The following is a 25,201-nucleotide window of genomic DNA, read 5'->3' on the forward strand; positions in this document are numbered from 1 at the left end:
CTAGGTTCATGATGCAAATATTCATATTTAAGCAGAATTAGCAGCATCAGGACATAAACTTTTCAGAAAATTAGATTACATATTAAGTTTTATGATTGAAATTCTTATGTAACTGAGCTACATACGACTTATAACCCACTTTGCATGAAACTGATATGTGTGACATTGAAATAGGTATTGGAGTAGCATGTAAGACCCCCAAAACAATTTTAATAACACAATTTACTTTATAAAAATAAATGAAAATTGTCCTTGGGTAGGGGAGAAAGAATTCTATATCCATTATTCCTTGCACATTTTAAAGGGTAACTAAAAGGATAGGAGAGAGGGTTGGAAACCCTCCCCTTTTTGTATTACAGTATCTAAAAGTTGGAACAGATGCCAAGTGGGGAGTAATCATCCTCTTCGAAGACTGAGGCTGGGTTGTCTACATGTATGTGGATGTAACTAAGATGAGAAGAAACATGGATGTTCTGGTTCTGATTGAAGCAAAGCTTAAGGATAAAGTGGAAGAATGGATTGGAAATGTCTTGTTGGTAAGAGAACGAGCTACGGAAGGGGTAACACTACTGCTGAAGCCGAAGTTGCGGGAGTGTGTGAAAGAGTGTAAGGAAGTGAGCTCCAGACTGATGTGGGTAAATATGAAAGTGCTAATACACTTAGCCATGAGAAGAAAGATCATGAGAGGCAAGACCTCTCTACATTTCAGTTAAGGCCCAGCCTTGATGTGGATATTTGTCTATAACTGGAAAGCCATGAGAAGAAAGATCATGAGAGGCAAGACCTCTCTACATTTCAGTTAAGGCCTGGCCTTGATGTGGACATTTGTCTATAACTGGAATGTCCAACTTAAAAAAAAAAAAAAGTATTTCAGGAGCAGGTGATTGAGTCTATTAGCTGTTTTGATGCAAGAGACCAGGTATGAGTGATGGGTCATTTAAATGTGAAGTGAGTAATATGGCAGTTTAGGGTATAATTGAGGGGCATGTGGTTCAGGTACACTACCAATTTTCTGGCACTCTTTGTTCCAAGGCCTTACCGGATTAACAATTTTGCCGGACAAACCGTGGTCACGTACTGATAATTCATCAACACACTTCTAACCCACTAATTATACATCTCCCATGTGCATAAAGTATACCATGGACTGCTAGAAATTTGAATTAAACAAATAATAAATGTTTGAGCACCCTAAGATGGTAAGTCTGTCCTTAGATTGTTTGAATCCTGTGGGGTCTTCTTCGTCTTCTGTTGTTAGTGTTTTCCTAGGTGTGCATCTCCAGAGTAATGCAGTTTTATATAATGTATGCTCAGGACTGAGTTGCTCGTCAGCTACAAGTTTTGCAAATTCATCAACATACTTGGCAGCTCCTTCGTGGTTTGCAGAATGCTTTTCTCTACACACTTTATTCATGGAAATTCCATGATGCTTCTTGAATCTTTGAAGCCATTTTTCACTATAGTCATGCTCATGTTGTAACTTAAGTTCTTTATGGAACAACTTAGTCTGGTCCATTATCATACTACCTGACAAGTCCACTCCATCATTCCAACGCTGTCAAAACCATTCCAGCATCACTTGATTGTGCTCAGTACTATTACCATCTTTCATAGTTTTTTTAATCTTCATTTGCTACTTGGAATCGCTGTCTGCATAGAATTTCAATATTTTCTCCCTTTGCTTCTTTATATCATAAACAGTTGATGAACCAATACTGTAGATGTCACACAGTTTACGCACCGAAACACCACGGTCCATATGGACTGGTGTTTACGTTTGACACCACGACTGACACTCTCATATGTCTTAGAAGCCATAGCTAGGGATAAATTTAAGCAAAATGAGCTAAGAATCTCGCAGAATTGCGGTCTCACCACCAATAAGTGCTGTGTAAAGAATGTGAATAAGCGTGCCCTACACACAGTGCCATCTGTGGCCACCCATGTAAACTAGTCTGGTGGCCACGGAAATTTCAAGTTCCCTCACCTAATTTTGTCTGGACTAAAGGAGGCACTGAATCATCAGTTTCTGGAAAATCAGTGGTATACCTGTATTCATTATTGTGAATGGAAATGGTGAACAGCTTGTGGTGCTGTATGCTGGAAAAGTATTGAAGATTTGGAATACCTAGGACATTCACAAGTATATGTATGTGAGTTGGAAGGATGGTCAGCAGGCATTCTTGGATTACATACCAATTGTTAGGCATGTTAAAAAGACTTTTGTTTGTGAATATACTGAGAGAGGCCAGCTAGTGGATGTCTGATCATTACTTTGTGGAGGTAAGGTAAGGGTAAAGGTTTATAGAGGTTTTTAGAAAAGATTAAATGATATAAAAGAGAAAATGGTAGGAGTAAATGAGCTTGGAAAAAGAGATGTGTGAAGAAATACCAAGAGATTGAGCATAGAATTGTAAAAGGACAACAAACAAAGCTTGGGGAGTGGGTGAGGAATGGGAGGTATTTAGGGAAGCAGTGCTGGCATATGCGAGAGATGCATGTGGTATGCATGAAGTTGGAGGGAGTCAGATTAGAAAGGATAGTGAGTGGTGGGATGAAGAAGTAAAGGTGCTAGTGGAAGAAAAAAGAGAGGTATATGGGAGGCATTTACAGGGAAGGAGTGCACATGATTTGGGAGATGTATAAGGGAAAGCACCTGGATGGCAAGGGGAAGGTGCAAAGGTGGAAAAAGAGGGCAAATGTTAGTTGGAGGGAGTGAGTATCAGTAAATGTTAGGATGAATAAGTGTTTGGAAGGATGTTAAATAGTGTGTGAAAAAAAAAGAATTAATGGGAACATCAGAAAAGGGGGCAAATGAAGAAGTGGTAACAGGAGTATGTGGAGAAGGAGTATTTTGAGGCACTGTTGAATGTGGATGATGACAGGGTGGCATGTGTAGATTCTTTAAGTTGAGTTGATATGCAAAGTGATTAGAGTCATGGAGAGTAGTTTAGTGAAGAGAGAAGAGTTGATGAAAGCCTTTATAAGATGAAATGTAGCTATGCAGCTGGAGTGGATGGTACTGCAGTTGAATTACTTAAGGAAGGGGATGGCCTTGTTACTGAATGTTTAGTTAGGATTTTCAGTGTATGTATGGATCACAGCGAGGTGCTTGAGGAATTGCAAGGGGGATAAAGGTGTGTTCATACTTCAGAAGTATAAGTTTGTTGAGTGAACCTGATAAGTTATATGGGTGGGTGGTGACTGAGAGGGTGAAGGCATGGACAGAGCTTCAGAATGGGTAGGAACAGTGTGGTTTCAGGAGTGGTAGAAGATGTGTGGATAAGATGCTTGCTTTAAAGAATGTGTGAAAAATACGTAGAGACGAAGGTAGGCTGCAGTGGATACATGCATGGGTATGGAGGATGGAAAAAAAAGGACACAAGTATATGGGCCTGTAGTAAGAAGGGAGGTAAAAAGGGCAATAATGAGGAAGGTTGTAGAGGCACCTGGAGAAAATTGGATTACATTTGAGATGCTGAAGTATAGAGGAGAGAAGTGTGATAGAGCAGATACTTTTAATATATAGTTTAGCATGGAAGCTCCATCTCCAATTTGGTCTCTCCATTCTCCTTGTTCCCTCCACTTCTGACATATATCCTCCTTGTGCCAAAGGATTGGGTGAAAGCTATTATTGTTCCTTCATTCAAAGGAAAAGGTGCTAAGGATGTATGTAGCAATTATAGGGGAATATGTATGGGAGATGTATAAAGGAAAGAGGCAGGAGGTTAAGAGAAAGGTGCAAGAGGTGAAAAAGAGGGCAAATGATAGTTGGGGTGAGAGAGTATCATTAGATTTTAGGGAGAATAAAAAGATGTTTTGGAAATAGGTAAATAAAGTGCCTAAGACAAGGGAACAAATGGTAACTTCGGTGAAGGGGGCTAATGGGGAGGTGCTAACAAGTATTGGTGATGCGAGAAGATGGAGTGAGTATTTTGAAGGTTTGTTGAATGTGTTTGATGATAGAGTGGCAGATATAGGGTGTTTTGGTCGAGGTGGTGTGCAAAGTGAAAGGGATAGGGAGAATGATTTGGTAAACAGCGAAGAGGAAGTAAAAGCTTTGCGGAAGATGAAAGCCAGGAAGGCAGCGGGTTTGGATGGTTTTGCATTTGTGTGCTGAAAAAGAACTGTTGATTAAGAATACCTGGTTTAAAAAGAAAGATATACATATGTAAGTGGTAGAGATGGCCAGAGAGTGTTATTGGATTAAGTGTTAATTGATAAGCGCATGAAAGAGAGACTTTTGAATGTTAACATACTGAGAGGGGCAACTGGAGGGATGTCTGATCATTATCTTGTGGAGGCAAAAGTGAGAATTTGTAGAGGTTTTCAGAAAAGAAGAGAGAATGTCGGGGTGAAGAGAGTGGTGAGAGCAAGTGAGCTTGGGACAGAGTCTTGTGTGAGGAGGTACCAGGAGAGATTGAGTGCAGAATGGAAAATGTGAGAGCAAAGGACGTAAGGGGAGTGGGGAAGGAATGGGATGTATTTAGGGAAGTAGTGATGGCTTGTGCTAAAGATGCCTGTGGCATGAGAAAGGTGGGAGATGGGCAGGTTAGAAAGGGTAGTGATATTGGGATGAAGAAGTAAGATTGTTAGTGAAAGAGAAAACAGAGACATTTGGACAATTTTTGCAAGGAAATAATGCAAATGACTGGGAGATATATAAATGAAAGAGGCAGGAGGTCAAGAGAAAGGTGCAAGAGGTGAAAAGAAGGCAAATGAGAGCTGGGGTGAGAGAGTATCGTTAAATTTTAGGGAGAATAAAAAGATGTTTTGGAAGGAGGTAAATAAAGTGCATAAGACAAGAGAACAAATGTGACCATCGGTGAAGGGGGCTAATGGGGGGCTTTTACAAGTAGTGATGATGTGAGAAGGAGATGGAGTAAGTATTTTGAAGGTTTGTTGAATGCGTTAGATGATAGAGTGGCAGATATAGAGTGTTTTGGTTGAGGTGGTGTGCAAAGTGAGAGGGTCAGGGAGAATGGTTTGGTAAACAGAGAAGAGTAAGTGAAAGCTTTGCGGAAGATGAAAGCCGTCAAGGCGGCGGGGTTAGATGGTATTGCAGTGGAATTTATTAAAAAAGAGGGTGACTGTCTTGTTGACTGGTTGGTAAGGATATTCAGTGTATGTATGGTTCATGGTGAAGTGCCTGAGGATTAGCAGAATGCATGCATAATGCCATTGTACAAAGGCACATGGGATAATGGTGAGTGTTCAGATTACAGAGGTATAAGTTTGTTGAGTATTCCTGGGAAATTAAATGGGAGGGTATTGATTGAAAGGGTAAAGGTATGTACAGAGCATCAGATTGGGGAAGAGCAATGTTGTTTCAGAACTTGTAGAGGATGTGTGGATCAGGTGTTTGCTTTGAAGAATGTATGTGAGAAATACTCAGAAAAACAGGTGGATTTGTATGTAGCATTTATGGATCTGAAGAAGGCATATGATAGGGTTGATAGAGAAGCTTTATGGAAGGTATGAAGAGTATATGGTGTGGGAGGTAAGTTGCTAGAAGCAGTGAAAAGTTTTTACCAAGGATGTTAGGCATGTGTACGAGAAAGAGAGGAAAGTGATTGGTTTCCCATGAATGTCGGTTTGCGGCAGGGGTGCATGATGTCTCCATGGTTGTTTAGTTTGTTTATGGATAGGGTGGTTAGGGAGATGAATGCAAGAGTTTTGGTGAGAAGGGTAAGTATGAAGTCTGTTGTGGATGAGAGGGCTTGGGAAGTGAGTCAGTTGTTGTTCGCTGATGATAGAGCACTGGTGGCTGATTAGGGTGAGAGACTGCAAAAGTTGGTGACTGAGTTTGGTAAAATGTGTGAAAGATGAAAGCTGAGAGTAGACTTGAAGAAGAGCAAGGTTATTAGGCTCATTTGGATTGAGGGACAAGTTAATCGGGAGGTAAGTTTTAATGGAGAAAAACTGGACGAAGTGAAGTGTTTTAGATATCTGGGAGTGGATTTGGCAGTGGATGGAACCTTGGAAGCAGAAGTGAGTCACAGGGTGGGGGTGGGAGCCAATGTTCTGGGAGCGTTGAAGAATGTGTGGAAGGCGAGAACATTATCTCGGAAAGCAAAAATGGGCATGTGTCAAGGAATAGTGGTTCCAACAATGTTATGTGGTTGCAAGGCATGGGCTATAGATAGGGTTGTGCAGAGAAGGGTGGATGTGTTGGAAATAAAATGTTTGAGGACGAATGTGGTGTGAGGTGGTTTGATCAAGTAAGTAATGAAATGGTAAGAGAGATGTGTGGTAATAGAAAGAGTGTGGTTGAGAGAGCAGAAGAGGGTGTATTGAAATGGTTTAGTCACATGGAGAGAATGAGTAAGGAAAGATTGACAAAAAGGATATATGTGTGAGAGGTAGAGGGAACGAGAAGTGGGAGACTGGCATATCTAAGGTATGGCAAGTAGGGCAGGTACTCTGGACACCACTTGAATGGGGTCGCCACTCAACAGGTTTGTTTTTTGACATATGCTACCCGATTGACATTTTTTATGGTTTGGTTTTGTGACATAAAAAAGAAAATTGCCTACTTTTCAATTATAGGAATATTTTGCTACTGTCAGTTGCATTACCACTTCTACATGACAATTTTGATCAAAAAAGTCTTCAACTTTAAGTCTTTAAGAGTTTATATAAATTTAAGTTTGGCCTAATTCTTCAACAGTTTATAATTTCACTGTATGTATTTTTATATACATCCACTGTAGGTACATTTTTAATCAAGCCCATTGTGTATATCCGGTACATTATTCTTAATATGGCAAATATCATTTGGATTATAGTTGGTTTTGTTCAAAATATACTATCAGCTAATTTGTAGAAGGATTAGATAAAGATTTTGGCAGTATGTCTGGATCTGTTCTAGTTCTAGGTAGTAATCTGCAGGGCCTGCAGAATCTGAGACTTGAGTAGTAGTATGACTATGAAGTAAAATTTTACCATGGAACCAAATATCTTGAATTTGCTTCTGTGAGAGATACCACTTAGTACAAATGAAATGTAATGTTCTTATTGAAAAGTGTTACTTCTTTATTTTAGGTAATTTTAAGAAGACCATAAAAAAGTTTTTTCACAGAGAAGAAAAGTGGAGCTGAAGGGTGAAAGAGATGAAAGTTATTTTTTTTTTTTTTTTAGTTAATTTTAAGACCATGGAACGTTTTTCACAAAGAAGAGAAGTGGAGCTGAAGGGCAAAAGAGACGAAAGGTGGAGGCAGAGGAAGCCAAAAAATCAGCCAAGTTCTTCATGCCCTTCTTTGAAGTGCCTGGATCAAGTAGTTTGACAAGTTCCATGGAGACAACTGCGCCTGCTACAAGTTTGTTGGAATCTGGAGATGGATCGAGTGCAAATGTTTCACAAGCTAAAGAGGAAGTAAAGTCAGATAAAACTGAGTATGATGAGGTTAAGAATGAGGGTGCCAGAGAGGATGTTAACATGACAGGAAGGGAAGACAATGGAGTTGGTGATGATGTTGAATGTTTTTTTTTTTTTTTTTTTTTTTTTTTTTTTTTATACTTTGTCGCTGTCTCCCGCGTTTGCGAGGTAGCGCAAGGAAACAGACGAAAGAAATGGCCCAACCCCCCCCCCCCATACACATGTACATACACACGTCCACACACGCAAATATACATACCTACACAGCTTTCCATGGTTTACCCCAGACGCTTCACATGCCTTGATTCACTCCACTGACAGCACGTCAACCCCTGTATACCACATCGCTCCAATTCACTCTATTCCTTGCCCTCCTTTCATCCTCCTGCATGTTCAGGCCCCGATCACACAAAATCTTTTTCACTCCATCTTTCCACCTCCAATTTGGTCTCCCTCTTCTCCTCGTTCCCTCCACCTCCGACACATATATCCTCTTGGTCAATCTTTCCTCACTCATTCTCTCCATGTGCCCAAACCATTTCAAAACACCCTCTTCTGCTCTCTCAACCACGCTCTTTTTATTTCCACACATCTCTCTTACCCTTACGTTACTTACTCAATCAAACCACCTCACACCACACATTGTCCTCAAACATCTCATTTCCAGCACATCCATCCTCCTGCGCACAACTCTATCCATAGCCCACGCCTCGCAACCATACAACATTGTTTGAACCACTATTCCTTCAAACATACCCATTTTTGCTTTCCGAGATAATGTTCTCGACTTCCACACATTTTTCAAGGCTCCCAAAATTTTCGCCCCCTCCCCCACCCTATGATCCACTTCCGCTTCCATGGTTCCATCCGCTGACAGATCCACTCCCAGATATCTAAAACACTTCACTTCCTCCAGTTTTTCTCCATTCAAACTCACCTCCCAATTGACTTGACCCTCAACCCTACTGTACCTAATAACCTTGCTCTTATTCACATTTACTCTTAACTTTCTTCTTCCACACACTTTACCAAACTCAGTCACCAGCTTCTGCAGTTTCTCACATGAATCAGCCACCAGCGCTGTATCATCAGCGAACAACAACTGACTCACTTCCCAAGCTCTCTCATCCCCAACAGACTTCATACTTGCCCCTCTTTCCAGGACTCTTGCATTTACCTCCCTAACAACCCCATCCATAAACAAATTAAACAACCATGGAGACATCACACACCCCTGCCGCAAACCTACATTCACTGAGAACCAATCACTTTCCTCTCTTCCTACACGTACACATGCCTTACATCCTCGATAAAAGCTTTTCACTGCTTCTAACAACTTGCCTCCCACACCATATATTCTTAATACCTTCCACAGAGCATCTCTATCAACTCTATCATATGCCTTCTCCAGATCCATAAATGCTACATACAAATCCATTTGCTTTTCTAAGTATTTCTCACATACATTCTTCAAAGCAAACACCTGATCCACACATCCTCTACCACTTCTGAAACCACACTGCTCTTCCCCAGTCTGATGCTCTGTACATGCCTTCACCCTCTCAATCAATACCCTCCCATATACTTTACCAGGAATACTCAACAAACTTATACCTCTGTAATTTGAGCACTCACTCTTATCCCCTTTGCCTTTGTACAATGCACGCATTCCGCCAATCCTCAGGCACCTCACCATGAGTCATACATACATTAAATAACCTCACCAACCAGTCAACAATACAGTCACCCCCTTTTTTAATAAATTCCACTGGAATACCATCCAAACCTGCTGCCTTGCCGGCTTTCATCTTCCGCAAAGCTTTTACTACCTCTTCTCTGTTTACCAAATCATTTTCCCTAACCCTCTCACTTTGCACACCACCTCGACCAAAACACCCTATATCTGCCACTCTGTCATCAGACACATTCAACAAACCTTCAAAATACTCATTCCATCTCCTTCTCACATCACCACTACTTGTTATCACCTCCCCGTTTACGCCCTTCACTGAAGTTCCCATTTGCTCCCTTGTCTTACGCACCCTATTTACCTCCTTCCAGAACATCTTTTTATTCTCCCTAAAATTTAATGATACTCTCTCACCCCAACTCTCATTTGCCCTTTTTTTCACCTCTTGCACCTTTCTCTTGACCTCCTGTCTCTTTCTTTTATACTTCTCCCACTCAATTGCATTTTTTCCCTGCAAAAATCGTCCAAATGCCTCTCTCTTCTCTTTCACTAATACTCTTACTTCTTCATCCCACCACTCACTACCCTTTCTAAACAGCCCACCTCCCACTCTTCTCATGCCACAAGCATCTTTTGCGCAATCCATCACTGATTCCCTAAATACATCCCATTCCTCCCCCACTCCCCTTACTTCCATTGTTCTCACCTTTTTCCATTCTGTACACAGTCTCTCCTGGTACTTCCCCACACAGGTCTCCTTCCCAAGCTCACTTACTCTCACCACCTTCTTCACCCCAACATTCATGTTGAATGTATTGACAAAAATTTATCTAGTGAAGTGGATGGTGCCAAAGAGTCTCAAACCACCATACCAGAAGTAATTAAACAACATGACATTGGACTTCTGAAGTTTGACAGGGATACTGGAAAAGCAATTCTGTCTGATGCACTAAGAACAGAAATTATAAAGTTGGGTTCAAAGTATTTCCAGAAGTGATGGGCCTTTCCTACCAACAAACAACCTCTCAATGAACAAATCTTGATTCAAGAGAAAACTGGGAAATGGTCATGATGAGGAAGTGACTCACTCATGGCTGGTCTATTCCCCTTCTAAAGTCAGCATTTTGCATGTTATCTTCTCTATTCCAGGTCAGACCATCAATCCTCATTGGAGCAAGAACATGGATTCCACCAGTGGAAAGCACCTGAAAGGTTTAGTACTAAGTTCATGAAAATGCCATTAATCACCAGAAGTGCCTCACCCAGTGGAAATAAATTTAGTTGAGAACAGAGTTACTGACATGGAACTTCAATCACAGATTGAGAAGGAAAAGCAGAAGTGGCGTGATATCTTGACAAGAATCCTTCATGGCATAAAATTCCTTGCAACTCAGACCCTGTCTTTGCGAGGACACAGAGTCACTAGCTAGACGATGATCATGATGCCAATGTGGGAAATTTTTTCAGCTTAGTGAAACTACTGGCCATTTTTGACCGTCATGAAAGAACACTTGACCTATGTGAAAGGTCATGCTGGATCCACATCTTATCTTTCACCAAGTGTTCAGAATGAATTCATTCACCTGATGGTATCCACTGTTTGCCAGAGTTTAGTGAGAAGCATTCGTAGAGCCAAGTACACTGGTCCCATGTTCAACTCGACCCCTGATCAAGCACACTGTGAGCAGATGTCAGAAGTAGTGAGGTATGTGGAAGTTGATTTTGAGAGGAAAGTAGTCTGTGTTAAAGAGTCCTTCCTTGGTTTTATCCAGATAAGCCAGAAGGATGCTGAGAGCTTGGTCGAAGACATCTTGAAACAACGAGAGAGGGACGAAATGGAGCTCCAAGACTGTCGGTCACAGTGCTGTGACAACGCTGCTGTGATGGCTGGGCACAGAAGTGGTGTCCAACAAAGAATAAGTGAGAAAGATAAGTTGGCAGTGTATGTCAGTTGTGATAATCACTCGCTCAATTTGGTAGGTGTACATGCAGCTAAGCAGGATCTAATGATGGTCACATTTTTTGGAACTATCCAAGCTCTCTGTGTGTTTTTGTCTTGTTCAACACAGCATTGGGAAAAACTCAGAAATACTCTTCTCATGTTGTTAATTCATAGTCTGAAACCAGGTGGAGTGCAAGGACAGAAGCAGTACACCCCTTCTACAAATACCTTAAGGAGATACTGCAAGTCCTCCAGGATACGATAGACAATAAAAATTAGACCAGTGAAACAGGAAGTGAGGTGAGGCAGCTGTATAACTGCATGTTGAGTTTAGATTTTCTGACTGCTAGGATTTGGTGACAAAATACTCATTTGCATTTACCATGTTCGAAAGAGGCTACAGGATCCTTGCATGAACTTTCATGATGCTGCCCTGGATTTGAAAGCCCTTTGAGATCATTTTGATGATAAACAAGAAGTGTGGGTCAGTAAGTTGAGTCACTTGAAGGACTTAATCTCTGTCAAGAAAGGAATGTCGAAGTCGAAAAATGTTGGAGAGGAAAGAAACAAATGGCTGATAACTCAAGAGATGCTAGGTTAATAGACAAGGAGGAAATTGAAAGAGTCATGAGGGTAACGCTTGACTGTCTTCACAGAGAAATGGATGAAAGGGTCACTCATATGCTTGACACAGATGCCAAGTTTGGGTTTCTTCTCGATGTCGAGGGACTGCATTACAGCGTCGACAGCAGTGTCCTAAAGAAGTGTGAAGGTTTATGTGAACTGTACAGCTCTGATATTGATAGACAGCAGCTATATGAAGAAATTTTCAATTGAAGAATGCTGCTGTCAAGTCATACCAACATAAAGATAATTCGACCTGAAGAACTTCTCAAATTCATTGTTCAGTATGGAGATGAGTGTTTTTCCTAATCTTCGCATTTCTATTCAGATAAAGCTAACCATTGCAGTTACCATTACCAGCTGTGAGAGGTCATTTAGCAAGATGAAACTTTCATGTCTGAGAGCTTTTATGGGTCAAGACAGACTCTGTGATCTTGCTCTGCTCATTGTAGAAAAAGGAGAAACTAAGAAAACTGACTTTGAGCACATCATAGACCAGTTTGCATCAGTAGAAGCAAGGAAGATGCAGTTGTAGTTTTAATCTCGTGTCATGATTTGTTAATCAATGAGCTGTTAATTTGGTCTGAAAAGAAATGAAAAATTTAATGAGTTATGAGAGTCAAAATGTGAGTACATGTTTTTAGGACACCTTGTATTTTTATTTGAATATCTTTATACATATATTTCCAAAAATACTTTTGTGTTACTAATACTTTTTTATGTACTATTCAAAGAACCAGTGGTTTTCAGCATTAATTTTACAGTGAAATTTTCATAGTTTGGGTACCTATGGCTTAAGTAGGTTATAGTTTAATTTATGTTCTGGTGAGTCTTTCTGCTTAACCTAAATATTTTTTTTTTTTTTTTTTTTTTTTTTTTTTTTTGCTTTGTCGCTGTCTCCCGCGTTTGCTAGGTAGCGCAATGAAACAGACGAAAGAAATGGCCCAACCCACCCCCATACACATGTATGTACATACATCCACACACGCAAATATACATAACTACACAGCTTTCCATGGTTTACCCCAGACGCTTCACATGCCCTGATTCAATCCACTGACAGCACGTCAACCCCGGTATACCACATCGATCCAATTCACTCTATTCCTTGCCCTCCTTTCACCCTCCTGCATGTTCAGACTCCGATCACACAAAATCTTTTTCACTCCATCTTTCCACCTCCAATTTGGTCTCCCACTTCTCCTCATTCCCTCCACCTCCGACACATATATCCTCTTGGTCAATCTTTCCTCACTCATTCTCTCCATGTGCCCAAACCATTTCAAAACACCCTCTTCTGCTCTCTCAACCACGCTCTTTTTATTTCCACACATCTCTCTTACCCTTACATTACTTACTCAATCAAACCACCTCACACCACACATTGTCCTCAAACATCTCATTTCCAGCACATCCATCCTCCTGCGCACAACTCTATCCATAGCCCACGACTTGCAACCATACAAAATTGTTGGAACCACTATTCCTTCAAACATACCCATTTTTGCTTTCCGAGATAATGTTCTCGACTTCCACACATTCTTCAAGGCTCCCAGGATTTTCACCCCCTTCCCCACCCTGTGATCCACTTCCGCTTCCATGGTTCCATCCGCTGCCAGATCCACTCCCAGATATCTAAAACACTTCACTTCCTCCAGTTTTTCTCCATTCAAACTCGCCTCCCAATTGACTTGACCCCTCAACCCTACTGTACCTAATAACCTTGCTCTTATTCACATTTACTCTTAACTTTCTTCTTTCACACACTTTACCAAACTCAGTCACCAGCTTCTGCAGTTACTCACATGAATCAGCCACCAGCGCTGTATCATCAGCGAACAAACAACTGACTCACTTCCCAAGCTCTCTCATCCCCAACAGACTTCATACTTGCCCCTCTTTCCAAAACTCTTGCATTCACCTCCCTAACAACCCCATCCATAAACAAATTAAACAACCATGGAGACAACACACACCCCTGCCGCAAACCTACATTCACTGAGAACCAATCACTTTCCTCTCTTCCTACACGTACACATGCCTTACATCCTCGATAAACACTTTTCACTGCTTCTAACAACTTGCCTCCCACACCATATATTAATACCTTCCACAGAGCATCTCTATCAACTCTATCATATGCCTTCTCCAGATCCATAAATGCTACATACAAATCCATTTGCTTTTCTAAGTATTTCTCACATACATTCTTCAAAGCAAACACCTGATCCACACATCCTCTACCACTTCTGAAACCAAACTGCTCTTCCCCAGTCTGATTCTCTGTACATGCCTTCACCCTCTCAATCAATACCCTCCCATATGATTTACCAGGAATACTCAACAAACTTATACCTCTGTAATTTGAGCACTCACTCTTATCCCCTTTGCCTTTGTACAATGGCACTATGCACGCATTCCGCCAATCCTCAGGCACCTCACCATGAGTCATACATACATTAAATAACCTTACCAATCAGTCAATAATACAGTCACCCCCTTTTTTAATAAATTCCACTGCAATACCATCCAAACCTGCTGCCTTGCCAGCTTTCATCTTCCGCAAAGCTTTTACTACCTCTTCTCTGTTTACTAAATCATTTTCCCTAACCCTCTCACTTTGCACAGCACCTCGACCAAAACACCCTATATCTGCCACTCTATCATCAAACACATTCAACAAACCTTCAAAATACTCACTCCATCTCCTTCTCACATCACCACTACTTGTTATCACCTCCCCATTTGCGCCCTTCACTGAAGTTCCCATTTGCTCCCTTGTCTTACGCACTTTATTTACCTATTACATAGTCTTAGATATGTACTTGAACCAAAGTCTTATATAAAGCCTAGATATATATTTATTTTATTTTGCTTTGTCGCTGTCTCCCGCGTTTGCGAGGTAGCGCAAGGAAACAGACGAAAGAAATGGCCCAACCCACCCCCATACACATGTATATACATACACGTCCACACACGCAAATATACATACCTATACATCTATACATCTCAATGTACACATATATACACACACACAGACATATACATATATACACATGTACATAATTCATACTGTCTGCCTTTATTTATTCCCATCGCCACCTCGCCACACATGGAATAACATCCCCCTCCCCCTCATGTGTGCAAGGTAGCGCTAGGAAAAGACAACAAAGGCCCCATTCGTTCACGCTCGGTCTCTAGCTGTCATGTAACAATGCCCGAAACCACAGCTCCCTTTCCACATCCAGACCCCACAGAACTTTCCATGGTTTACCCCAGACGCTTCACATGCCCTGATTCAATCCAATGACAGCACGTCAACCCTGGTATACCAAATCGATCCAATTCACTCTATTCCTTGCCCGCCTTTCACCCTCCTGCATGTTCTGGCCCCGATCACTCAAAATCTTTTTCACTCCATCTTTCCAACTCCAATTTGGTCTCCCACCTCTCCTCGTTCCCTCCACCTCCGACACATATATCCTCTTGGCCAATCTTTCCCCACTCATTCTCTCCATGTGCCCAAACCATTTCAAAACACCCTCTTCTGCTCTCTCAACCATGCTCTTTTTATTTCCACACATCTCTTACCCTTACATTACTTACTTGATCAAACCACCTCACACCACATATTGTCCTCAAACATCTCATTTCCAGCACATCCACCCTCCTGCGCACAACTCTATCCATAGCCCACGCCTCGCAACCATACAACATCATTGGAACCACTATTCCTTCAAACATACCCATTTTTGCTTTCCGAGACAATGTTCTCGACTTCCACACATTCTTCTGGGCTCCCAGGATTTTCGCCCCCTCCCCCACCCTATGATTCACTTCCGTTTCCATGGTTCCATCCGCTGCCAGATCCACTCCCAGATATCTAAAACACTTTACTTCCTCCAGTTTTTCTCCATTCAAACTTACCTCCCAATATATATTTGAATAAAACTTTTATTCAACGAAGGGTGGCTCGATTTGGTTATTTTTCTTAATAATCTCATCCTTATTGCACATTTACCTCACTATTCCTCAATTCAGTTTTCTGTTTCACAAAGTCTGTTGGATTCTTTAATTTTTGAATAGTTCTTTCTATGTCTACCACAGTACTCTTTTAGTTATTTTTTTTTTTTTTTTTTTTTTTGCTTTGTCGCTGTCTCCCGCGTTTGCTAGGTAGCGCAATGAAACAGACGAAAGAAATGGCCCAACCCACCCCCATACACATGTATGTACATACATCCACACACGCAAATATACATAACTACACAGCTTTCCATGGTTTACCCCAGACGCTTCACATGCCCTGATTCAATCCACTGACAGCACGTCAACCCCGGTATACCACATCGATCCAATTCACTCTATTCCTTGCCCTCCTTTCACCCTCCTGCATGTTCAGACTCCGATCACACAAAATCTTTTTCACTCCATCTTTCCACCTCCAATTTGGTCTCCCACTTCTCCTCATTCCCTCCACCTCCGACACATATATCCTCTTGGTCAATCTTTCCTCACTCATTCTCTCCATGTGCCCAAACCATTTCAAAACACCCTCTTCTGCTCTCTCAACCACGCTCTTTTTATTTCCACACATCTCTCTTACCCTTACATTACTTACTCAATCAAACCACCTCACACCACACATTGTCCTCAAACATCTCATTTCCAGCACATCCATCCTCCTGCGCACAACTCTATCCATAGCCCACGACTTGCAACCATACAAAATTGTTGGAACCACTATTCCTTCAAACATACCCATTTTTGCTTTCCGAGATAATGTTCTCGACTTCCACACATTCTTCAAGGCTCCCAGGATTTTCACCCCCTTCCCCACCCTGTGATCCACTTCCGCTTCCATGGTTCCATCCGCTGCCAGATCCACTCCCAGATATCTAAAACACTTCACTTCCTCCAGTTTTTCTCCATTCAAACTCGCCTCCCAATTGACTTGACCCCTCAACCCTACTGTACCTAATAACCTTGCTCTTATTCACATTTACTCTTAACTTTCTTCTTTCACACACTTTACCAAACTCAGTCACCAGCTTCTGCAGTTACTCACATGAATCAGCCACCAGCGCTGTATCATCAGCGAACAAACAACTGACTCACTTCCCAAGCTCTCTCATCCCCAACAGACTTCATACTTGCCCCTCTTTCCAAAACTCTTGCATTCACCTCCCTAACAACCCCATCCATAAACAAATTAAACAACCATGGAGACAACACACACCCCTGCCGCAAACCTACATTCACTGAGAACCAATCACTTTCCTCTCTTCCTACACGTACACATGCCTTACATCCTCGATAAACACTTTTCACTGCTTCTAACAACTTGCCTCCCACACCATATATTAATACCTTCCACAGAGCATCTCTATCAACTCTATCATATGCCTTCTCCAGATCCATAAATGCTACATACAAATCCATTTGCTTTTCTAAGTATTTCTCACATACATTCTTCAAAGCAAACACCTGATCCACACATCCTCTACCACTTCTGAAACCAAACTGCTCTTCCCCAGTCTGATTCTCTGTACATGCCTTCACCCTCTCAATCAATACCCTCCCATATGATTTACCAGGAATACTCAACAAACTTATACCTCTGTAATTTGAGCACTCACTCTTATCCCCTTTGCCTTTGTACAATGGCACTATGCACGCATTCCGCCAATCCTCAGGCACCTCACCATGAGTCATACATACATTAAATAACCTTACCAATCAGTCAATAATACAGTCACCCCCTTTTTTAATAAATTCCACTGCAATACCATCCAAACCTGCTGCCTTGCCAGCTTTCATCTTCCGCAAAGCTTTTACTACCTCTTCTCTGTTTACTAAATCATTTTCCCTAACCCTCTCACTTTGCACAGCACCTCGACCAAAACACCCTATATCTGCCACTCTATCATCAAACACATTCAACAAACCTTCAAAATACTCACTCCATCTCCTTCTCACATCACCACTACTTGTTATCACCTCCCCATTTGCGCCCTTCACTGAAGTTCCCATTTGCTCCCTTGTCTTACGCACTTTATTTACCTATTACATAGTCTTAGATATGTACTTGAACCAAAGTCTTATATAAAGCCTAGATATATATTTATTTTATTTTGCTTTGTCGCTGTCTCCCGCGTTTGCGAGGTAGCGCAAGGAAACAGACGAAAGAAATGGCCCAACCCACCCCCATACACATGTATATACATACACGTCCACACACGCAAATATACATACCTATACATCTATACATCTCAATGTACACATATATACACACACACAGACATATACATATATACACATGTACATAATTCATACTGTCTGCCTTTATTTATTCCCATCGCCACCTCGCCACACATGGAATAACATCCCCCTCCCCCTCATGTGTGCAAGGTAGCGCTAGGAAAAGACAACAAAGGCCCCATTCGTTCACGCTCGGTCTCTAGCTGTCATGTAACAATGCCCGAAACCACAGCTCCCTTTCCACATCCAGACCCCACAGAACTTTCCATGGTTTACCCCAGACGCTTCACATGCCCTGATTCAATCCAATGACAGCACGTCAACCCTGGTATACCAAATCGATCCAATTCACTCTATTCCTTGCCCGCCTTTCACCCTCCTGCATGTTCTGGCCCCGATCACTCAAAATCTTTTTCACTCCATCTTTCCAACTCCAATTTGGTCTCCCACCTCTCCTCGTTCCCTCCACCTCCGACACATATATCCTCTTGGCCAATCTTTCCCCACTCATTCTCTCCATGTGCCCAAACCATTTCAAAACACCCTCTTCTGCTCTCTCAACCATGCTCTTTTTATTTCCACACATCTCTTACCCTTACATTACTTACTTGATCAAACCACCTCACACCACATATTGTCCTCAAACATCTCATTTCCAGCACATCCACCCTCCTGCGCACAACTCTATCCATAGCCCACGCCTCGCAACCATACAACATCATTGGAACCACTATTCCTTCAAACATACCCATTTTTGCTTTCCGAGACAATGTTCTCGACTTCCACACATTCTTCTGGGCTCCCAGGATTTTCGCCCCCTCCCCCACCCTATGATTCACTTCCGTTTCCATGGTTCCATCCGCTGCCAGATCCACTCCCAGATATCTAAAACACTTTACTTCCTCCAGTTTTTCTCCATTCAAACTTACCTCCCAATATATATTTGAATAAAACTTTTATTCAACGAAGGGTGGCTCGATTTGGTTATTTTTCTTAATAATCTCATCCTTATTGCACATTTACCTCACTATTCCTCAATTCAGTTTTCTGTTTCACAAAGTCTGTTGGATTCTTTAATTTTTGAATAGTTCTTTCTATGTCTACCACAGTACTCTTTTAGTTATTTATTTTTATTTTATTTATTATACTTTGTCGCTGTCTCCCGCGTTTGCGAGGTAGCGCAAGGAAACAGACGAAAGAAATGGCCCCCCCCCCCATACACATGTATATACATACGTCCACACACGCAAATATACATACCTACACAGCTTTCCATGGTTTACCCCAGACGCTTCACATGCCTTGATTCAATCCACTGACAGCACGTCAACCCCTGTATACCACATCGCTCCAATTCACTCTATTCCTTGCCCTCCTTTCACCCTCCTGCATGTTCAGGCCCCGATCACACAAAATCCTTTTCACTCCATCTTTCCACCTCCAATTTGGTCTCCCTCTTCTCCTCGTTCCCTCCACCTCCGACACATATATCCTCTTGGTCAATCTTTCCTCACTCATTCTCTCCATGTGCCCAAACCATTTCAAAACACCCTCTTCTGCTCTCTCAACCACGCTCTTTTTATTTCCACACATCTCTCTTACCCTTACGTTACTTACTCGATCAAACCACCTCACACCACACATTGTCCTCAAACATCTCATTTCCAGCACATCCATCCTCCTGCGCACAACTCTATCCATAGCCCACGCCTCGCAACCATACAACATTGTTGGAACCACTATTCCTTCAAACATACCCATTTTTGCTTTCCGAGATAATGTTCTCGACTTCCACACATTTTTCAAGGCTCCCAAAATTTTCGCCCCCTCCCCCACCCTATGATCCACTTCCGCTTCCATGGTTTCATCCGCTGACAGATCCACTCCCAGATATCTAAAACACTTCACTTCCTCCAGTTTTTCTCCATTCAAACTCACCTCCCAATTGACTTGACCCTCAACCCTACTGTACCTAATAACCTTGCTCTTATTCACATTTACTCTTAACTTTCTTCTTCCACAATAAAATAGATATTGCATATTGCATTCTGCCCTTATGGTCTTGTTAAGTCGCAAAATTTAGATTTTTTCCATGAAAACATATCTTTGGCATTTGGAATCACATTGATATCATAAGTTCAATAGTTACTCACAAAAATTTATATTTCTGTAATGGCATTCGGGATCCAGACAATGATTCAGATCACTACCAAAATCTAATCAATTGGTCCTTGTGTCATTTCTGACTTTCCCTGAAAATTTCATCAAAATTTGTTCATAACTTTTGTTGAAAGTTGCTCACAGACAAACAAACAAACGCCGGTAAAAACATAATCTTGGCGGAGGTAATAAAAATAAAAAATATTGGTTCATATTGGTCATATATTTGGACAGGCACAGTTTCAGTGCTTGCCATGGGCACTATTTCCCCTAGATACGCCCCTGGAGGTGGAAGGATGGAGTGAAAAAGATTTTGAGTGATCAGGGCCTGAAAATGCAGGAGGGTGAGGCGTGCATGGAATAGAGTGAATTGGAACGATGTGATATACTGGGGTCGATGTGCTGTCAATGGATTGAACCAGAGCATGTGAAGTGTCTGGGGTAAACCATAGAAAGTTTTGTGGGGCCTGGATGTGGAAAGGGAACTGTGGTTTCGGTGCATTACACGTGACAGCTAGAGACTGAGTGTGAATGAAAGTGGCCTTTGTTGTCGTTTCCTAGTGCTACCTCGCACATGCATGGGGGGGGGGATGCTATTCATGTGTGGCAGGGTGGTCACAGGAGTGGTAGCAAGTATGATTATGTATATGTTTGTATACATTGAAATGTATCGGTATGTATGTGTGCATGTGTGGGCTTTTATGTATATACATGTGTATGAGAGTAAGTGAGCTTGGGAAGGAGACATGTGTGAGGAAGTACCAGGAGAAACTGAGTACAGAATGGAAAAAGGCGAGAACAAAGGATGCAAGGGGAGTGGAGGAGGAATGGAATGCATTTAGGGAAGCAGCGATGGCTTGCACAAAAGATGCTCGTGGCATGAGAAGCGTGGGAGGTGGGCAGATTAGAAAGGGTAGTGAGTGGTGGGATGAAGAAGTAAGATTATTAGTGAAAGAGAAGAGAGAGGCATTTGGATGATTTTTGCAGGGAAATAATGCACATAAGTGGGAGATATATAAAAGAAAGAGGCAGGAGGTCAAGAGAAAGGTGCAAGAGGTGAAAGAGAGGGCAAATGAGAGTTGGGGTGAAAGAGTATCGTTAAATTTTAGGGAGAATAAAAAGATGTTTTGGAAGGAGGTAAATAAAGTGTGTAAGACAAGGGAACAAATGGGAACATCACTGAAGGGGGCTAATGGGGAGGTGATAAGTAGTGGTGATGTGAGAAGGAGATGGAGCGAGTATTTTGAAGGTTTGTTGAATGTGTTTGATGATAGATTGGCAGATATAGGGTGTTATGGTCGAGGTGGTGTGCAAAGTGAGAGGGTTAGGGATAATGATTTGGTAAACTGAGAGGAGGTAGTAAAAGCTTTGCAGAAGATGAAAGCCGGCAAGGCAGCGGGTTTGGATGGTATTGCAGTGGAATTTATTAAAAAAGGGGTGACTGTGTTGTTGACTGGTTGATACGGTTATTTAATGTATATATGACTCATAGTGAGGTGCCTGAGGATTGGCAGAATGCTTGCATAGTGCCAGTGTACAAAGGCAAAGGTGATAAAGGTGAGTGTTCAAATTACAGAGGTATAAGTTTGTTGAGTATTCCTGGGAAATTATATGGGAGGGTATTGATTGAGAGGGTGAAGGCATGTACAGAGCATCAGATTGGGGAAGAGCAGTGTGGTTTCAGAAGTGGTAGAGGATGTGTGGATCAGGTTTTTGCTTTGAAGAATGCACGTGAGAAATACTTAGAAAAGCAAATGAATTTGTATTTAGCATTTATGGATCTTGAGATGGCATATGATAGAGTTGATAGAGATACTCTGTGGAAGGTATTAAGAATATATGGTGTGGGAGGCAAGTAGTTAGAAGCAGTGAAAAGTTTTTATCGAGGATGTAAGGCTTATGTACGAGTTGGAAGAGAGGAAAGTGATTGGTTCTCAGTGAATGTAGGTTTGCGGCAGGGGTGCGTGATGTCTCCATGGTTGTTTAATTTGTTTATGGACAAGGTTGTTAGGGAGGTGAATGCAAGAGTTTTGGAGAGAGGGTTAAATATGCAGTCTGTTGTGGATGAGAGAGTTTGGGAAGTGAGTCAGTTGTTGTTCGCTGATGATACAGCACTGGTGGCTGATTCAGGTGAGAAACTGCAGAAGTTGGTGACTGAATTTGGTAAAGAGTGTGAAAGAAGAAAGCTGAGAGTAAATGTGAATAAGAGCAAGGTTATTAGGTACAGTAGGGTTGAGGGACAAGTCAATTGGGAGGTAATTTTGAATGGAGAAAAACTGGAGGAAGTGAAGTGTTTTAGATATCTGGGAGTGGATACGGCAGTGGATGGAACCATGGAAGCTGAAGTGAGTCATAGGGTGGGGTAGGGGGCGAAAGTTCTGGGAGCGTTGGAAAATGTGTGGAAGGCAAGATCATTATCCGGTAAAGCAAAAATGGGTATGTTTGAAGGAATAGTGGTTCCGACAATATTATATGGTTGCGAGGCATGGGCTATAGATAGAGTTGTGCGGAGGAGGGTGGATGTGCTGGAAATGAGATGTTTGAGGACAATATGTGGTGTGAGGTGGTTTGACCGAGTAAGTAATGAAAGGGTGAGAGAGATGTGTGGTTATAGAAAGAGTGTGGTTGAGAGAGCAGAAGAGGGTGTTTTGAAATGCTTTGGTCATGTGGAGAGAATGAGTGTGGAAAGATTGACCAAGAGGATATATACGTCAGAGGTGGAGGGAATATTCATACTTGGTGAGCAAGTATGAATATGTGTAAACATTATTTCATTTTATTTATTTATTATACTTAGTCGCTGTCTCCCGCATTAACAAGTTAGCGCAAAGAAACAGACGAAAGAATGGCCCAACCCACCCACATACACGTTATATTTATTATACTTTGTCACTGTCTCCCGCGTTAGTGAGGTAGCATAAGGAAACAGACAAAAGAATGGCCCAACCCACCCACATACACATGTATATACATACACGTCCACACACGCACATATACATACCTATACATCTCAATGTATACATATATATACACACATACAGACATATACAAATATACACATATACATAATTCATAGTCTGCCCTTATTCATTCCCATCACCACCCCGCCACACATGAAATGACAACCCCCTCCCCTTGCATGTGCGCGAGGTAGCAATAGGAAAACACAACAAAGGCCACATTCGATCACACTCAGTCTCTAGATGTCATGTATAATGCACCAAAACCACAGCTCCCTTTCCACATCCAGGCCCCACTAAACTTTCCATGGTTTACCCCAGACGCTTCACATCCCCTGGTTCAATCCATTGACAGCACGTCGACCCTGGTATACCACATCATTCCAATTCACTCTATTCCTCGCACGCCTTTCACCCTCCTGCATGTTCATACCCCAATAGCTCAAAATCCTTTTCACTCCATCTTTCCATCTCCAATTTGGTCTCCCCCTTCTCTTTGTTCCCTCCACTTCAGACACATATGTCCTCTTCTGCTCTTTCTGCCACTTTCTTTTTATTCCCACTTACCTATCTTACCCTTTCATTGGTGAAGTACGTGTAAGTTACATCACAAAATGTGATGTAACTTGCACAAATGTTTTATGTAAGAAAGTACACACATTAATTAAAGACATGAATAAGTACTACAAGTTCATGAGATCTAGAAAAAACAGAGCTGTTCCTTGAAAAACACTCCAGTACTACAGGAACAAGCTCAAAAAACTACAAGTTTTTATGCTTGTGTTTTTATTAATTTCTGTGCTAAAACTGCAAATGTGGGAGAGTATCTTTGATTATTAAACTGGGCATTATGATATAACTACTACATTATAACATGTCTCTCCCTTGCTGCAGTAATACATTAAAAAAAGAACCTATCTATCTATCATTCATTGTGTATGCTCCCAAACCTGAACTCGCTGCTGTGTAAAGGTGTCGGGTTTGGAACCTATAAACGAGCTCGCAAAGAAAAAGTACCAAATTTTACTCTTTTTGCAATATTATTGTCGAATGTGAAGAAATTTTTGATAAAAGTTATTTCAACCATTCACTATTTCATTTCGAACTACATATGATGATCTGACCTATGTAGTAATTCATTTTCACATATACCGTCAATACCTGTACATTTAAACCATGTAGGACATTTTTTGTTTCACTTGGCCCCTAGCTATTGACTTGATCTATGACATGAAGCACATCAGTACATTGCTAAACAAGCATCAAATACAGTACATGCTTGGAGCTTATGAATTTTTGCTTGTTCTTATAATTGCCACTTCAGGAGGAGGAGCCTATTCATCCTCATATTCAATAAGAACATTTGGTCTTTCAGGTGTCATGCATTGGTTCATCCAAATCTGAGGGGTTAACAAGAGAAGATGAAGGTTGAGGGTCCAAAACAGAGGTTGAAGGTGATGATTTTAAAATTTTATTCTCAAAAGAAAAGGAACCCCATCCACAATATGGTGAGATGCCTGCATTACAATTTTACCACTTACAACTGGCAACACACTTGTAAGCATTAAGTAACAACATTCTATATACATTACCTCCAGACTTTAACAGCCTTCTTAATGTGATGTATAGGCTAGAAAGCATTAATGATCACATCTTTTCTCCTCAATCTACACCTAGACAGCATGTTACAATCTTAAAATATAATGCTGAAGGGTATCTTTTTCTTTAGCCAAACATATCTTACATTTTTTGTTTTCCTCAAAACTTGCTCCATTTTCCCGTCCATTAATGTATTCTAATCTGAAACAAACCACAATAACATCCCCCCACCTATTTTTGCTATGTGTATAGAATCCAGAACCTTCACATACTTCGTCATACCTCATTATACTCCTACTGTTGTCATTCATATCATCTCTCTCCAATAGCTCCTCCCAAAATTTACTTTGGACAATGTTCTTTGTCCTGTATGTTTAGGAACATGAAAGTCTACCTTATCCCTGTTCTTTGTCCTGTATGTTTAGGAACATGAAAATCTACCTTATCCCTCATACATCCATCTTTTGCTGTAGTATGAGCATATTCACTTCCAAAAAGTCCAACATGTACATGCATCCAGAGGAATGAACCTTGTCATCCCTGTTTTGTAATAACATAAACACTGCATCTAATTTTCCAAGGAAGCATAT

At 41.4% G+C, this 25,201-nt stretch overlaps 1 long non-coding RNA gene across 4 annotated transcripts; it reads left to right on the forward strand.

The window, feature by feature from the left end:
- Nucleotides 1-1,598: 1,598 nt before the first annotated feature.
- On the forward strand, nucleotides 1,599-24,746 carry LOC139746121 (uncharacterized). Of its 4 annotated transcripts, none has more exons than XR_011712071.1 (2): nucleotides 1,599-2,288; nucleotides 24,388-24,746. It is a non-coding gene; the product is annotated as an uncharacterized lncRNA (long non-coding RNA). The 4 variants fall into 4 exon arrangements; XR_011712067.1 differs by having other exon boundaries at nucleotides 1,599-2,283; XR_011712066.1 differs by having other exon boundaries at nucleotides 1,599-2,206.
- The last annotated feature ends 455 nt before the right edge of the window (nucleotides 24,747-25,201 follow it).

This window comes from Panulirus ornatus, chromosome 4 (genome assembly GCF_036320965.1).
Source record: "Panulirus ornatus isolate Po-2019 chromosome 4, ASM3632096v1, whole genome shotgun sequence".
Lineage (NCBI taxonomy): Eukaryota > Metazoa > Arthropoda > Malacostraca > Decapoda > Palinuridae > Panulirus > Panulirus ornatus.